Here is a 17,577-nt window from a genome sequence, read left to right on the forward strand (position 1 = left end):
AATTAAGTTTCAGAAAATCTGCATGGCAAAATACATTAAGTATCTCATAAAAAGACTAATATATCAATGAGAATAAAAAGTACTTTCGGCAAGCGATTTGGCATCCTGCAATTAAAGAGTTGTACATTCTTTGCCAAGATTACAAAATTTAAGAACAAACACCTAAAGGGGACAGATGTTAAGACAAAATAGCTGATGGGTGCCAACCAGCTGGAACACAGCTTGGCACAAAAGGAACTGGGAGTCCTGGTGGGCACCAAGGTGAACATGAACCAGAAAGATGACTCTGCTGTGAAGAAGGTGAATGGTGCCTTCAGCTGCATTAAGTACTGCCAGCAGGGTGAGGGAGGTGATCCTTCCCGCTGCTCAGCTGGTGAAACCACACCTGAAGTGCTGGACCCATTTCTGACCTCCCCAGTACAAGAGAGAGATGGAACAGCAGTGGAGAGACCAAGCTTGGGACACAAGGATGAGTGAGGGCTGGGGCATCACTCACAGGAGGAAAGGCTGAGAGGGCTGGGCCTGTTTAGGCTGGAGAGGAGAAGGCTCAGAGGGGATCCTACAGACACATATAAATACCCAGAGGGAAGGTGCCAAGAGGATGGAGCCAGGCTCTTCTGAGCAGTGCCCAGTGACAGAACCAGAGCCCACGGGCACAAAGTGAAACAGCAGGAACATCATCCATCTGAACAGCAGGAAACACTCTTGCAGTGTGAGGCTGCCCAGGGAAGCTGTGGAGTCTCCTTTCTTGGAGATACACAAAAGCCATCTGGACGTGGTCCGGGGCAACTGGCTCCAGGTGGCCGTAACTGAGCAGTGGGGTTGGACAAGGCGACTTCCAGAGGTCCCTTCCAACCTCAGCCATTCTGTCAGTCTCTGATTCTGCCTCAGAAGGAATGCTCACTTGAATGAAAACTGATGAATTAGACAGGCTGCAGGCTGCAGATTGTTTCATCAGAACTACCAAAGAAACCTCTTACAGAAGAGGACACTGACAAACAGCACTCTCCACTCAACTTACCAATTGTCTGCAATCCAGTGCACTGCACAAAAGGAATCATTCAGGTGACACTGGCTCTATGTACAAAACCTTCATGGATGAGCCTCAGCATTATTACCCAGTGCCATCAGACTTCATGCACAATTTCTAGGTACAATGCATAAGCAATATATCACTCAATCTAGCAGTTGAAATGCTAAGTTTCAACATCAGTGATAGAAATAGCCTATTATCTTATCTAGAACATCCCATGACAGAGAAAAGATATTCCCTTCCATAAATTCTTTGGTGATTTGCCTCAACCAATTTTAGAACAACTCACATGATGAGTCCTCCCCAACTTCATTGAGAAGATTATATTGCAGCCCAATAGTGAACAGTGTTAGGAAGTTCTTTTGATTAGTTTGAGCCCTTCTATAAATGAGTATTTCAAAACAGCACTTGTAAAAAAACTTCACTGCTAACAGGAGGCAGCAGCTGATGAGACAATAATAAAGAGCACATTTATATAATAATAAAATAATTATATTATAATATTATAAATTATTATATTATAATATTATTTATACATTATTATATATTATAATATTATAAATAATATAAAAAATAATAAGGAACACACTGTGGCTGGGGTGGCTAAATGTCAGTCATTCTCCTTAAAATTCCCATGTATACCATTGTGCCAAAGGGCACACGAAGCAAATCCAAATTACAGGTTTAGACTATAATAGTGTGCACACCCTATAGCACCCTTGAGAATTTAATACTAATGAGAAATAGTCTCAATTAGTTTTTTAAAATCTTGAACTGATTAACAGCTTCAGAAAAGCATTTTCATTCATAGAGCAATAAATTCTCCCAAGGAAGCAAATCCCCAAACAATCAGTATAAAATGAGCTTTTGAAATCATAAGCAGAATAATGTAAAGCTCTCTGCATCCTTAATTAGGGATGAAAATGGTTCAGGAAGGGCTGATCAATAAAGTGCAAATGATAAAAATGCATACTTTTGGAGAATGTGTGAACACAGTTTCATAAAAAAATGAAATCTGTGGTGGGTCTTCCACACAGCACACTGAATTGCAACTGCTCTCATCAAAGGAAGATCCCCAGCCACTTTGGAATATGTGTATTTATTTCTGATAGTAAGAAGGGTGCACAAAAAGTCCCTATAATGATACCAAATAACAGAAGCCTGGAAGAGCTGCTTAAGAGAAATCAAGACTCTTGCAGCACTTTGCCTATCTCCTTGTGTTCATCAGGCAAGTCAAAGACATTCTCTATTTTGGTCTGCTTGAACTTTCTCCAGCCCCACCACCTTCCACCTGTTACCCACCACCCCCTCCAGCAGTGCAGTTAATTTACCCACGTTCCCAGCCCTGTCACACCATGTGCACAGTCACAAAAAGCACTTTGGTGTCGTAATTTCCGTGCACAGCCCAGGAAGTTTGAGAAACACAAAAAAAGTGTGTTTTCCCAGTTAAACCTGGACATTTCACTTCACTACATAATCAGAGTCAACATGTTGCAAAAAATCTACAAAAATTTACTAAACCAACACAACATATCCACTAGCACCTTCAGAATGAAGGTGAGAATTCATCCCAGATGCTCAACTGTCCTCCGCATCCTCAGGAGTCAATGAGCTGATACAGACTTTAAAATACCCACTGCTTAATGTCTTCTGTTTTCTTCAGCACCTCGAATCAGAATTTGTTCCAGTGTTAAACTTATTTGTTCTATATAATACATTTAAAAATTATAAACATTTACATGTACTTTCAATCAAGCTAGAAAGATTTCCCCTGAGAAGACTCAAAATTCCAAAAGTCTTAAAACCGTTCATAAAGTGAACTTCCTATTTCACATGCACTTCTAAACTTAATTAAGGAGAGCAAAGTATATCAGTGTCTGTAAAAGCACAATGTTGCATCCAATGTTTCTTCCAGATGAAAAACTCAGTCATTACTGTTACCTTTCTTTTTAAACAGTGTAATGAATATTTCCCAATAAATAAAAAGTGCCTTCTTCCCTAGTATAAAATGTGCTTTTTGAAAGCATATGCTTTCTCTTTCAATGTTAATTACAGATTGAATTTTTAACTTCACTAAACCATTAGGTGTGACTTTGATCAGACCCCAGTTCCCCCAGCCTGGGTGCTGTTTCAGACATCAATAATTCTAATTAAACCAACTCTGAGATAGGACTACATCATTTCTCTATGCAATTAAAAATGTGCAACTGAAATAAGTAGAAAATCTTAAAAGGAAAGCCAGTGGACTCATATAATAATAATAATAACAATAATAACAATAATAATAATAACAACATTATTGTTATTATACATTGCACTTCTATATCATCCTTCATCCTTGGATGTCAAAATACTTCTTAATAGCATAATATTTTGTTATGAAAAGAAAAATATAAAAAGCCTCTGTTTATTTGCTTATCTGAAAGGGGTTTAATTATTCAGGATGAAGATACAGTCACTGCTTGCTGCATGAGTAAGACCTCCACACATTAGAATCACACATTTATCCAAATTGATTTTGTGCCCTTCATTTCATTAAATTAGCAAAGTTTAATTTTACCTAAGTTGAATTCAATTGTTTTCATTAGCATTTCCAAAGGAAGGAGTTCTTCATAGTAGATGGTTTTACAATTTAAAGACTACAATATAATTTACTCTCTTCAAATGCACTAACCTATAGAAAAATTGTCCTCAAAAAATGTATCTGCAAAAGCTGGAATGTAAGATTTTACTGGACCAGGAGGATCACCTTGAACTTTGTAGGCTCTACATGGTCTCAGTACTAGTGCTTGTGGGCTTGGGGTGCCTGGGAAGACTTGGTGAATCTGGCTAGATGAGTAAATTTGGGATTAGAAGCAACAGCTACTTGGGGTCTAACACTGGTGCTACTACCATCACTGTGTTTGATCTTCAAAATTTTCTCTGCATTTCTGTTTATCTGCAAGCAAATATTTTTGATACTACAAAAACATTTAGTAGATCTTCGTATACACTTCAGATAGTATGTAGATGAAAGAATGAATATACAAAATGACATCATTTCACAAAGAGATTTCATAGATGGATATAAGTATACGTACGGTCTGTGGTTCGAGCTTCATTATCAGTGAAATGAGGTTGATCTGCAGCACAGGGAATACCAAAACAAAAAGAAATCCCAGCTGTCCTATGCATATTTCTGCATTTAGGAACAAGAGTAATTTTGAGGGGAGGGAAAAAAAGTCAGTGTAAACAGAGCACTTATCCCGTCCCTTTAGATTTCTTTCCTTAATTGCTCTGGATTTGCATCTTTCTTCAGAGACTGTGGTCTCCATCCTGCATATTAGATCCAGATCAGAGACTGGGTGAGGTGAGCTACTCCAGACAGTGTGACAACTGTGACTCAGGTCATGAACAAGGACAACAGCAGTGGTGGCTTAGCCTGAACATCAGAGGACATGAGCATGAAAAGGGCTGTAGAGGAAACTGTTCCACAGTAGAAAATATGACCTCAGCTAACAAATAGAAACAGACAGTGGAAATTACTCTTAGGACCACATGACATCACCTAATGTGTCTCAGTCTGTATGATTTAAATCACTTGAGAGTCAGTAAAAAAGATGCTTACTGCCTGACAGTGACTTAGGACAATGGTGGCTCTAAAACAAATGAGCACTAAGTACCAGTAAAGCATGTGGCATGCAACTGGCAAGGAACTTGGGACCACCAAAGCAGAATATAAAATATCTGGCTTTCCAAAACAATGTTTTCACAGATTGTGAAACACAGCAGAGAAAAGGCAAAATGACAGATGTGCATTTTATTTGGTTCTTAACATGCACCAACTTACAAATCATATAGACTGTCACCCAAATTTATGAAATATAGTAAAAGAAGTTGCCTTCTGAACTTATCCTTCAGTTATCTAACCCCAAAATTCACCAGTCTTTTAGATGCAGATCTTACTTTCTCTAATATCTAGTCAAAATATCGATTTTGTATTTTGCTTTAAGATAGGGTCATTTATTATACCCCTATGGATATTTCTTAGTAAATCTACATTATTTTCCAGTAACTGAAAATCTGGTCTCTCACGGATTTTCAGTTTTAGGAATAATTTTAGTTCAAACCACACCATCAATTAAGAGTTGGGTTGCTTTCAGGCTATAATTCATCTAACACCTCCTTCAGATGCTTCCTTAGAAGAAGCATCAGGCATTAGAAACACCCATTTCCCTCCACTCACTGTAACAAGAGGTTTAGCTGACTACCTCAAGGCAGACATCCATGATCCCTCTCATTAGAACAAGGTAAGAACAACTCTATTTCAGCTGGCAAAGCATGAATCTACATGAGAAAGACCCAGTGAACTGTGCTGAAGGGGTCTGCAAATGTAAATTACGTGTCAGAATCTCAGACTAATTCAGACTGGCTGGGGTGTCAGAGGTCTCTGGACCAAGCTGCTGTATCCAGCAGGGCCCATAGTGAGGGCAAACCAGAGCTGCTCAGCTCAGAGCTGGAGGCGTGGAAAACCACCCCATTCCAGTTTAGATGTGTCCCCTGGAGACGTCACGCCCTCCTTGGCTGATGCACTTCTGCAGGAGCAGCAGTAACAAGTGCACAGAGCACACCAGCTGTGAGGAACAGCTCCAGACACCCGTGGGAGGCCACTTCTCAGAAAGCTGAACATAAATTTGAAGGGCTCATCTTCAGGGCATGTAGACAAGTTAGCTACTGGGGCTGTTTTGGCCTCTTTAATGGTCCAGTGGGAAACCTTGGATGGAGGAAAGAGTTTAAAAACGATGAAAACAGGGTTTCTAACAGTGCTTGAAGGGAGATATATTTTACAGTAAACCTGCTTTTTCTTTTATCCATTTTTATATCTTCCTGCTTTCTTCCTTCCTTTTTATTTTCTGATATAGAACAAAAAGTTCATGTGACAATATAAAGAAAAGGTAACACAAGGAAAAGTATTCCATACACTAAGTAACACAAACTCTGCCATTTTACAGACCATGCTTTGAGCTTTGTCCTAGGCTGGCTCTTTTTTTGTTGCTTTGACTATTCCAGAAAAGTACTCCTACCCTTTCAAAGCCAAACAACCCACATATGCTCTGCTGGCAAAACCTTGATCAAGTTTCTTGCCTTCTTGCACCTGCCAGTGATCATTCACCACCCCCTTTGAATTATTTTTTTTTCCACTAACACCTATGTAACAGAGTTTTTGGCCTAAGCACACATGGAACATTCCTCCATTTCCAAGATGAGACTAGAATCTTCTGAACTACTTTAAGAGTTTTCTATTTTATAATCTTTTTCATCAAAGTTTAAATTTTTACCTTCATTTATATTGCTTTTAGTCAAAGGCATCTCTTCTAGCCCTGTTAGAATACCGAAAATATAAAACGAGAACTGGGTTTCCTAGGAAGAACTGAATATATATGTCTTTATTTTTCAAGTTCACTATGATGCTGTAAAAATATTAAAAAAATAAAATTGCTTCCTCCATTAAAGGCCATCAAAATAATACACAGTGTACGAAGAAATCCCTTTTCCAATCCCTGCCAGCCCTGGAGCAATCTACAGCAGCTATTTCATGACACATAGTTATGCAGGCAAGGACAAAGAGAAGTGCCCTTGACCACAAACATTAGACTTACTTTAAGGATCAGAATTTTCCAGAGAGAAGTTTTTCAAGAACCTAACCCTGGCTGTGTCAATACCAGAGACCATATTGTTGTGAAAACCAGCTCAGCTTCTGATTTCAAATTGCTGTGCATTCACCTTGACATAACAATTGTAAAGGTACCATTTTCCCTAATACAATTCCCATCCTGATGTGGAGAAATAGGATCACATTTGAGCTCCATGGACTGCAGTTTCAGAAAGGAGATGCAATCCCCTAGACTGCTACCTTCCAAACATCTCATGTCAGAAAAAATAAATACAAAAAAAAGTCAGGATAGAAAACTTAGTTCTGAATGAAAATTCCATCTTTTTTTTTTTTTTTTTTTTTTTTTTTTTTTTTTTTACTACATCAAAGCATGTCCTGTTTGTTTCAAAGCTGCAGTTTGGCACTTGGACCAAAGCATCTCCTAGCTCTGTTATGTTGAAGCTGAAGTGTCAAATGCTTCCATTGCAACACTACTAAGAAATGCTTTGAGGTACTTACATATACGTGTGTGTGTGTGTGTGTGTATGTGTATGTAAAGCACTTTAGTAATTACTTAGTAACCTGTAATATTTTAAAAATAGTTTACCTAACTATAATTTCTCATTTTGATATTCCACTGAAGTTACCCCAACCATTGCATGACTGTTACTGACCTCCTATCAGGCAAGATGGAAACAAACTCTGAAGTAACCCTTTGAAATGCAGACATTTCCTGTGGAGGGGTATTTGGTGTGTCCATCAGAGAATGCTGTGCAGGGGAACAATGACAGGGCTAAAGAATATCACTCAGGTGCCTTCTGATTAAATTAGAGTTGAGGGACAATGCTCATCCTGAGTCAAATATCAAGAAGACAAGAAATGGTGCATTGAGAAGAGATGGCCTGGAGCCTGCGATGAGATGTCCATCAGAACAAGTCCACAGAACTATCTCCTACCCCTGGTAAATTGTGTCTCCACAGGTTAACATCAAATCATACCTGATCTCAGTCCAAAACTAGTACTTCCAAAAGATGACTAAAAACAGGGATCCCCAATTCCCTCCCTGGATAGCAGAAACCTGGCTCTGCTCCACAGCACAAAGAGCAGCTCCTGCATTTGTAAGAGAACAGAGCGCATCCCTCCCAGAGCACCGACTTCTTCCCAGCCCCTCCCAGCTCCAGGGGGCAATTAACCTTCCCATCAGGACTCTAGAACAGGGCATGTTCAACTACACTGGGATGTGTAGAAATGGAAATCAAAACACTCACCTGAACATGTGTCAGCCTTGGATCTCTGGGGAGAACAATTTCCAAATATGTTGTACCAAGTTTGTGTGGCCAGGATTTGGTAGTGATGGAGCTATGAGGGTGGCTTCTGTGAGAAGCTGCCAGAAGCTTCCCCCATGTCCAGCAGAGCCAATCCCTGGAGACTCCAAGACGGATGTGGCTGAATTCTGCTCTGATTTTATTAGCAATAAATTCAATTAATTTCTCTAATTCAAGCTTGTTGTACCTCTGCTGTTATTTGGTGAGTGATCGCTCCCCGTCTTTATCTCAACTCATGAACCCTTCATTACATTATCTATCCCCTGTCCAGCTGTGGAGGGAAGCAAGAAAGAGGCTTTGACTCTGAGGAGCTCCACTGGTCAGAGCAGGTGCTCGTAACACCACAGTTGTGGGTTCAACCCCCAGCTGAACCATTCACTTAAGAGCTGCACAGTATTGAACCTTGTGGGTCCCTTCCAACTCAGAATGTTCTGTGACCTGGTGGGTGCATGGCATCCAGGCAGGGTCAACCCAGTACAGACAAATCTCTTTGCAATCTCACATTTTTCACTGTAAAAAAAGATTAGAAAGTCATTTTCAGGCTTCAGATTAACAGTCTTGAAAATTTTATTAAAAATAAATCCAATATCATAATACTGATATTGATAATACTACTGATAATAATTCTCCTAATTTTTTAGTTCTGCTTCATAGTTGCAACACATGACTAGAAGTGAGGGAGAGCAGAGTACATTCTTGTTTTAGCTCTACAGAGGACCCCCTCTGAAGCTGCTGAGAAACAAAGATCAAGTTGACAGTTTTTCCTTCTAACTTGAAACAGTTTTTACTGTTTCCAAGAAAACCGAATAGACTTTCAGATCAAATTAATCAGTTGGATTTCTCAGATAGACATTATTGTTCTCATTATTCAACACCTTCTTATTTGTCTGCACTACCCTTTTTAGCAAAATACCATATCATTTTTCTTCTGATTTTAAAAATCCCCTTTGGTCCTACAGCTCATAAAATTCTGCTTCTTGAACAGCATAATGCTATTACTTTATCTTTATTTCTGCATAGCTGATCTCTAAAGCTTGTGGTATCCATTGATTTATAATTGCTTACCATTTACTATATTGATAGTTAGAGACAATTTACTGATATACATTAGCACGAGGACAGAAAACCAGTTGTCTATTTCAATAACTTATTGCAAGTATATCTGAAGAATGTCAGAAAATAACTGATCTATATTCTGAAGCACTGGTTGTCAAATGCTGCTTCTGCTTACATTAAAAGAATTGATAAATCATATATCTCATCATTACCTTTTGAAAATTTATTTTATGATGATTTTAAACCTTCATGTTTTCTTTTTTTTAATATTACTTCTTAACACAGTATGCAGTCTTTGTGCAGACATAAAGGATTTTAATTAATTTTGGTTTCTTAAGATAATTTGGGCTGTTGCTACTTGTTACAGTTTCTCCAATTTGCACTATAATTTCATGGCTCAACACTCATATATGTGCTAGTACCACTGTTAAGCCATGAAAAGCCAACACGAGAAGAAAGAAATATATACCAACAGCAATACCGAAGATGAAATTTTAATATTCATATTCCTAAAGAATTTCTAGAAGTATTTTCAGATTCACAGGACACAATACTTCAAAACATACCAAAACCTATCTTGTGACACACAAACATTTTCTCTAAAAGTAAATTCCAACTTCTTAACTGCATCAAGAATTTGTCATTCACCCAACAAGTTACAGGTACTTGCCGTAATATACATTTCACAGACACAGAAAAAGGAGCCTGGAGTGATGAGGGAAGCACCTTCAGTCACTTAAGTTAGTGGCCTAGTCAGTACTAAAATCTATATTCCATGGATTTATTTCCTGACAGTAGACATGAAATTACACCACTGCAGCAACACTTTGTAAATATGACAGTTTGGATCACGCTTAATAATTAATATACCACTTGAAACTCTATTAAGTATCCTGAACAAAATTTGTTATCCAGAAAAGACTGAGCAATTTCACAGAGAGAAAAGAGAGTACCTTTCATTCCTGTTATTTGGTCCTAAATTAAATGCCTTGTCTTTTCTAAATATAAGTAGCTTCCTATTTGCATTATAATTATACTGTGAAACTTTCTGTGGATAATGAAGTAAGTTCAGGGAGCAGCATTTTGGCCCTTTAATCTCTTGGGAAGCAAAAAGGTGGCCAGAAAGAAAAAAGAGAAAATGAGAACAAATGGTGAGGTTACAAAAAGCATGTGCAAAATGATGATAACAGTTCAGACCAGCCCCAAAGAGCTGATAAAGATTTCTTTCCATGTATTAGTACTTCTAATAAATAACAAATTTCAGCTCTGAAATGAACCTACTTGTAAAACTTTTTTTGAAGACTGTTCCATGCGCACTGCTTCAGCTCCAACAGCCACAAGTTATTCCATCCACACAGAAAGGACAATACTTCAGGGTAACTAGGAACACCCTCTTTTTTCCAGCCCACTGGATTTTGTCAACTTTTTTAAAATGAGAAAAAAGCAAAAAAGGAAAGCATTCTGGTGCTCGAGCCCCACAGCAGCTGTGCCACTGATCTGCTGGTAATGATGGACATATTATTTGAATTTATATCCTGCAAAGACTATTTGGGAATGGGGATGTGGAGAGGAGCATCACTTTCAGTCCTCAGGCAGGATGTGAGAGACAGGGAGAGATGAGCAGTGAGAGACAGGGAGGTGTAGCCATCCCTGGATTAAACAGTTATTGCTACTGGAGGCCAAGAGAGACATGCCACCACCCTCCTAGGAATCTGTGCCCATGGTTATCACCCTGGGCAAACCAGTCTTTATTGGTTTCTGCAGAGTAGAACACCAACATCAGCAGACCTTAAAAGGGACCCTCCCTCACACCCTGCTCTGGGAGGAGGGGAGATGTGCCACACCTCAAGCACAGGGAGTCATCCTAAATCAAAAATTTGAGATTAAGAATATTAGTAGCCACTCTGTAAGAGACGTACAACCACAAACAGAAATGCTCTGCCTAATGTCTCTGACCAAAAGCAGCAGCTACAGCTGGGTCAAGCACGTGTTTCAAGTATCCCAGCTCCAGGGCAGGATTATTGGAGCACTCCAGTTAGTTGGGTCTCAATAAAGCTTATTTCATAGAGTTTTAGTTACAATGGCTTTGGCATGAAGTGCAGGGCTGGGCATCCCTGATAAAGTAGATAAACTGGATACATACAGAAGCAGCACTTATGGCCTCTAGGACATTCCACATGTGAAAACAGGAGCATTCACAGACATACAATTATAGCATTTAATGAAGGGCTACACAGTAGGACATCTACATTCTTCACAGCCCCATTACAAGTGACTAAATTGCTTTGGAGATCCATGCTTTTCCAACGATGCCACCTCAGTATACTCACCAATAAAAACAGAGTAATAATATCCTTAAAGTTCATGGAAGCTTACTGATTAAAAAAAAAAAAAAGAACTGGGGAAGGTAATTCCTTTAAATATTTGTCTTAGGGCTCATCTGGTATTTTTATCAAAGACACAAAAAAGGAGGCACAGCTTTGGTTGGTTAGACTGGTACAACTTTGGAAAGCACTGCCAATGCCAGGAAATACTGGAATTTCATTCTGAAAGAAAGAAAAAGTCTTGCCTAATAGAAACTGAACAAAAAGTAATGATATAATGTGCTTTGTGATTCTGCTCAAGAGCCTAGCAATAATAAGTATTTCTACTAAAAGTAGGGAAATTATCAGTGAGAAATTAGTGGGGAGGATGAAGACCATGTTAATCAGTCAGAGGACCATAGAATAAGGAAGATTAGCTTTGTAGAAAAAGGCAAAAGCTATCTAGAATTTATCAACAGAAGCATTTGTAACAACAACATAAAGCTATTAATGCCATGAAACAAGCCACAGTGATGCTTATCTCAATACAATTCTTTTTCAGCTCTGCTCAAGAATAAAAAAAAAAAAAGGCGAGTGAAGAGAGGCACTAAGACATACAACAATCTGTTTTATGAAATGTACTGTTCCTCACTTATTTTGCCTGGCACATTCAAAGCCAAGAGGAGATATTATCCCTTTATGTAAACTCATTAGGACAAGTGATAAAAAGGTTTGGTTTTTTTTTTTTTTCATTTAAGAGGAAAAATGACAAGTGGCCAATGACAATTGGAAAAATGACAAGAACACCAATACAAGTGAATATTAACTGTCAGGAGTAAGTCTTGAATAGAAATCAGTGGAGGACTCCTAGCCATAAGAAAGCAATGTCTGAAATATCATTTTAAACTGAGGAGCAAGATAGTAACTATTTATTTTTAAAGAAATAGCTATTTTTAGGACAGATCTGACAAATCCATAAAGAGGACTATGTGACACAGTCTCTCATGGTAAGTGGGAACTAAATTAGATCATCTGAAAGCTCCTTATGCAGGTATAAAGTGCTAGAGACTTTATTATTTAATTAATGATATACGTTAATATACAATAAAATACCAAAGGAGACACATTGTTTATTTTTCAAGATATGAGATACCACGTGGCAAACTCTGAGCCATTTTTCCCTTTCCTGTCTAAACAGAACTTGCCTGATTTCAATTGTAATTTTATTCTTTGTTATCAAATCCTGGCCACCACTTACCAAGAACCCTTGCTTCTGCTCAGACCAGCCAAGCAGCGCTCTCATACAAAACATGGGCTTCCTTCAGACAGCAGGACTGAGGAAAGGAAAAGTAATGATGACTCAACACATATTTTTCAAAAATGTTTGTTGCAAATGCAACTTCTGCAATGTTGCTGGAAACCAGCCAGATCTAGCTGGATATAAACCTCATCTCCGCCAAGGAACTACCTTCTCCTTCACGTAAGACCCAATAGATCCTAAGAGATAATTTAAAAACATTACAATTTCTTGTTCAAATGTGCAATTAAGAAGAGAAATGAAGATTGAGATTAGCAATGGCAGAAGATCTCTAAACTTTATATTACACAATTAACATTTTAAATAGAGTGGATCAAAATAACAAGGCTTTTTAGTTGTTTGCAACATTGGAAAGTGAAACAACCATGCTTCAGGTCAAATAATGCTTCCTTTATTTTTTAGCATTATTTTAATGTTTTCAAGGGTTTGTAAAAGCTGTCTCACATTGAAAATGGGAAACATTTGCAGAGGTTTCCAATGCTGCTCCCATGCTTACAAACAGATACAAAATCACACCAGACTCTTACATCTGGAATCGCCATACAGGAACTCGTGGTGTGTTGTCAATTACTCTCTCTATGTGTGCAGGCAGATTTATTCTCCTGGAAACAGCTCATTTAATCAACCTCTGACTACTGAAATTAATGAAAGTTCAGGGCTCAGGGTTACAAATGATCATCTCACAATGCTCATTAAGAGGACTGCTGAGCAGCAGTGTCATACAGAAATATTCTGATTTATTTAGCAGAAAGTGGGTAACTAATGCAGGCCAATTTTCAAGAAATTAGTAGAGATGAAATAGAGTTGAGTCATTATGCACAAGGCTGTTCTACCTTGAACATTTTTGCTGGCCCAGCTCCTCTTCCCTGACCATCCATGCCAGGAGAACTAAGCAGCAGAGTAAGACCTGGAGCAGATCACAGCCTGAGTGTGATGCCATACCAGAATGAAATCAAAGCCATCATCACCTTGGAAGGAAGGGACAAAAGCACTGTGTATCCTCTCCTGATGTTCACATTCCTGAGGGTCTTACCTACTGTATTATGTCCACCAAAGAGCAGGTAACAAGGTTAATGGCAACGTGGATCAACTCAAGATCCAGAGGAGAGGACAGCAAAATAGATGAGAGGTCTAGAAAACACGGATTCAAGGCAACAGTGGGAGGGAAAATAATATATAGGTGAATATAAACTGAAGATACTAGAAGAGGTCTTAATTCTGAAGAGAACTGAAGTAGTATGCTAAATTATAGCAAAATAGATTTAAGATATTAAGTCTCAAGTTCTTATTCTGTCCCTGACTTCAGCAAACTCAGGGAGTGAGAAAATTCTAATTTCCTTACACATCTCTCATTACTTTAGTGCTCTGGTAAATGGAGCTATCTGGGGAAGAAGAAAAAGCAATAGAACTTCCTGAATTCAGATCTTGGCATTGAAGAAAGGAAGAGCCAAATGCCCCAGATACTGTGTTTAAAATTGTTTCTGGCCCACTGGGAGATACATTTTTATATCCTACTATGAATTTAAGCACAGTTTGATACTTGTAAAAGCCTTCCTAATCCTCTTCCTGGCAATAACTCAGTGGCCTACCACAGCCAGTTTGGCAGGATTCTTTTCTATTTCAGCTTTTTACCTTGGTTTTCCCAAGGTGTCTCACAGATCACAAAGCATCTGGAATTTTGCTGAAGAACCATTCCATTAAAGAGTTTTACCTCAGAGATCTGGAGTTTGCCAGCTCCCTAGAATCAGGATCTCAAAAATTTCCTGAGCAGAGGATGATACTTTGTTCAGCCAGGTTCACAGATGAAGCATTAATTGTGTCAATGAGAAACCTCAATAGAAGAAAGAAAAAAATTAAGTCACAGACTCCAAGAAGATGTACTCAACTGCAATTCATTACTGCCAACTAACTCAACAAAGTTACACTATGGTAAAACCAGTTTGAGGCAAAGATTTTGATCTTATTCTGATCAAAAGCAGCAATATATTTGATCCCATTTTAAGGCAGTTCTCTACATTTTTTATTTGGTAAATAGAAATTTTAAGGGTATTAAATGCCAAATGCCACAAACCATACATTCATAGAATGGAATATATAAATTACATCACAAAGATATTGAAGGATATCTCCATGACATTTTCACTGAAGAAACTCACAGCACTGTTATTGTCTAGAAAGCTGTCTGTTAACTCCTAGGTAACGTCTGATTCATAATTAAAATAACACTAGCATATTCCATTTGCATTTTTAATGAATTTCCAAAACTATTTTGGACATTAGCTAGCAAGGTGATATTGTGGAGGAAAGAAACACAAGCTCTTGTACATGAGTAGCAATGAGTGAGAAGAATCAGACAAGAGTGAACTTTAACAACAAACCTGGCCAACACAGAGGCAGTGTGGAAAAAGGTAAAGAAGAAATCCATCCCCCATACTACCACCTATATTTCTCAACTGCTAGAAAGACACTTGGTTTTTGGAGTACAGCAATCCGGTAAAGGTGGTGTTAAGCATGAGTTTATGCCCGTTCTCATCACCACTCCTACGAAGAACATTTGAGAGTTGAAGTTGTTCAGCCTAGAGAGGAAAAACCTCCAGGAGGATCTCATTGTGGCTTTTCAATAATGGCAGGGGGCCTATAAGAAAGAGGGGATAAGCCTGTTGTGATAGGACAAGGAGTAATAGTTTTAAACTAAAAAGGATCAATTTAGATTAGGTAAAGGGATAAATTTTTATACTGTGGATGGCAAAACACTAGAAGAGGTTTCCCAGAGAGGTGGTGGATGCCCCATAGCTGGGAACATTCAAGATCAGATGGGACAGGGACCTGAGCAACCTGATCTAGTTGAAGAAGTCCCTGCTCATTGCAGGGGGTTTGGACTAGATGAGCTTTGAAGACCTCTTCCAGCCCAAACCATTCTATGGTTTCCCAGTGAAAGCACTCAAGCCGTACTATGCCTGCCAAGCAATCCTAGGCTGGCTGAAAAAGATGCCTTTTTTGAGAGGAGGTTTAGGAAAGGCTTCTTGCTGCTTCTCTGCTATTATTTGTCTCTTCTAAGGGGAGACAGGAGGGGAATTCAAAATTCTTCCCCCTCCCTCCTACCTCAGAGAGGCACCAGATGCCTCACTTGGCTGCAGAATGCCACTGCCTCTCCACAGGGGAATGGTGGGGAGCACCAGTCCTGCTGTGGTTCTTGGCTTGGCTGAAATGGAGCCCCAGCTACGCTCATGAGAGGGGAAAAGGAGGAGTTCTCACACCTCCCCAGAACAGCTCCAAGAGCAGCAGATCCACAGAGAGGCTCTCTGCAGAGCAAGGAAGCCAAACCTTTTGAGGCGTCACCTTCCAGCTGGGCTGGCCGTAAAAGAGACAGAGAGAAAATTCAGTGTGAGACAAGCCTGAAGCATAACCGGCTATTGGGGCTGCTCCTATAAAAGAAGAAACACTGTTATGATCGAACCATCAAAACTTCTGGTTACAACTTGGCAGTGGTTTGTATATGAGCAGGTGATACCTTAAAAACCAATATATTTTCTTCTTTTATTATGAGGTAAAAAAAGTGGAACTATGTATTTTGGACTTGTTGTATTAGTGAAAGAAAAAGGGGCTCTCAGGCAGAAATGGACCCTGAAAACCAGAGGGTTTTAACAGAAGTGTCAGTCACAGTCTGTAATTACTTCCACTCCAAATTATGACACAGGTGTTGACTGAGATTTTTAAAGCAACATATGCAGCAATACCAGGGGGCTAATCTGCAGATTACTAGGACCAAGAAAATTCATTCAGGAACTCAGGATGTTGCCATCATTCATGCCTCTTCCTGTTCATGAAGTGAACTGAACATATTGTAAATGAGGCTCTTGCTTAAGCCTTATTTTAATCACTTCTAAATTGGATACGGTTCTCTCTTCACCTTGTCCTTTTACAGTATTACCTAGTCTCCTAAAAGTCATCATAAATCACCTGTGAAGGTCATGCATTAGAGTGCTTTCAGAAGTAAGACTCATAAACCTTGTCAAAACGTACACGCTGCGGGGTGGTGTTTTGAATTGGAATATAACCATTGCCTTTTAATCACAAGACATTTTCTAAGAAACTGTTTTATGTGAAAGAACAGCGCTCACATATGAATTAACAGCTGAATTTCTATCATACCTGTCTATGTTGATTTTGTCAACAGAACTACATTTTCCTTCAGCCTATGGCTGAATGATCCTAAATGACAATAAAAAAAACGCCCTGATTTTCCCCAGAGATCTGCTAAGATCAAAGGACTGGGAAGGTCAGCTTTCATGAATGTTTCCATGGGCAACTGGTCATACCAGAACTGGATGTAGGGAACCTTGTGGAGATACTGATTTTTAACAGCAGTAATGATAGAACTGCATTCTCCTGTAAAGAAGTAGCACTTCTGACCTTGCTCACCTTTGACATCTAAAATGTGTCAACACATTGTTCAATGCAGACAGCTTTGAAATACTCACAAAATCAGAACTGACACAATTTCTTGTAATTAAAGGAATGAAAATATTGTGAAACATTCCAAGCCTCAGACCAGGTCATAACTGTAGAACATTAGCTTTGTGACACCATACCTGTGGTCACAAAGCTTACATTCCACAAGTATGACCTGGTCAGAAAGCAGCTCTGCCCTTTCCCTACTGCATGCTCAGGACTGAGTATCTGTCCAGCTCACCCAGAGACTCCCAGCCAGCTCACACACTGAGCCTGAATGGCACTTTGAAACAGAAATGGGGCAAGCAGGGGAATGAAACTGCGTTTAGTCAGTGGCTGAGCATTCTGCACAGAGTGCACAAAATTCTGTTGAAATTCTGTATGATTTTCAAGCTAAAAATACTCAGATAACATGTAAAGAGTGACAAAATGTACTGCCAAATCTCTACTATTATTAA

The 17,577-nt window shown here is 39.0% G+C and overlaps 1 long non-coding RNA gene across 4 annotated transcripts; it reads right to left on the reverse strand.

Moving 5' to 3' along the window:
• Window positions 1-12,565: 12,565 nt before the first annotated feature.
• On the reverse strand, window positions 12,566-17,222 carry LOC128789616 (uncharacterized). 4 transcript variants are annotated; one of them, XR_008431472.1, is made up of 5 exons: window positions 17,149-17,222; window positions 15,992-16,092; window positions 14,379-14,498; window positions 13,501-13,635; window positions 12,566-12,683 (listed from the first exon to the last, which is right to left on the reverse strand). It is a non-coding gene; the product is annotated as an uncharacterized LOC128789616 (long non-coding RNA). The 4 variants fall into 4 exon arrangements; XR_008431471.1 differs by having other exon boundaries at window positions 17,090-17,205; XR_008431473.1 differs by having other exon boundaries at window positions 13,501-13,798; window positions 17,090-17,205.
• Window positions 17,223-17,577: the final 355 nt, after the last annotated feature.

This window comes from Vidua chalybeata, chromosome 6 (genome assembly GCF_026979565.1).
Source record: "Vidua chalybeata isolate OUT-0048 chromosome 6, bVidCha1 merged haplotype, whole genome shotgun sequence".
NCBI lineage: Eukaryota > Metazoa > Chordata > Aves > Passeriformes > Viduidae > Vidua > Vidua chalybeata.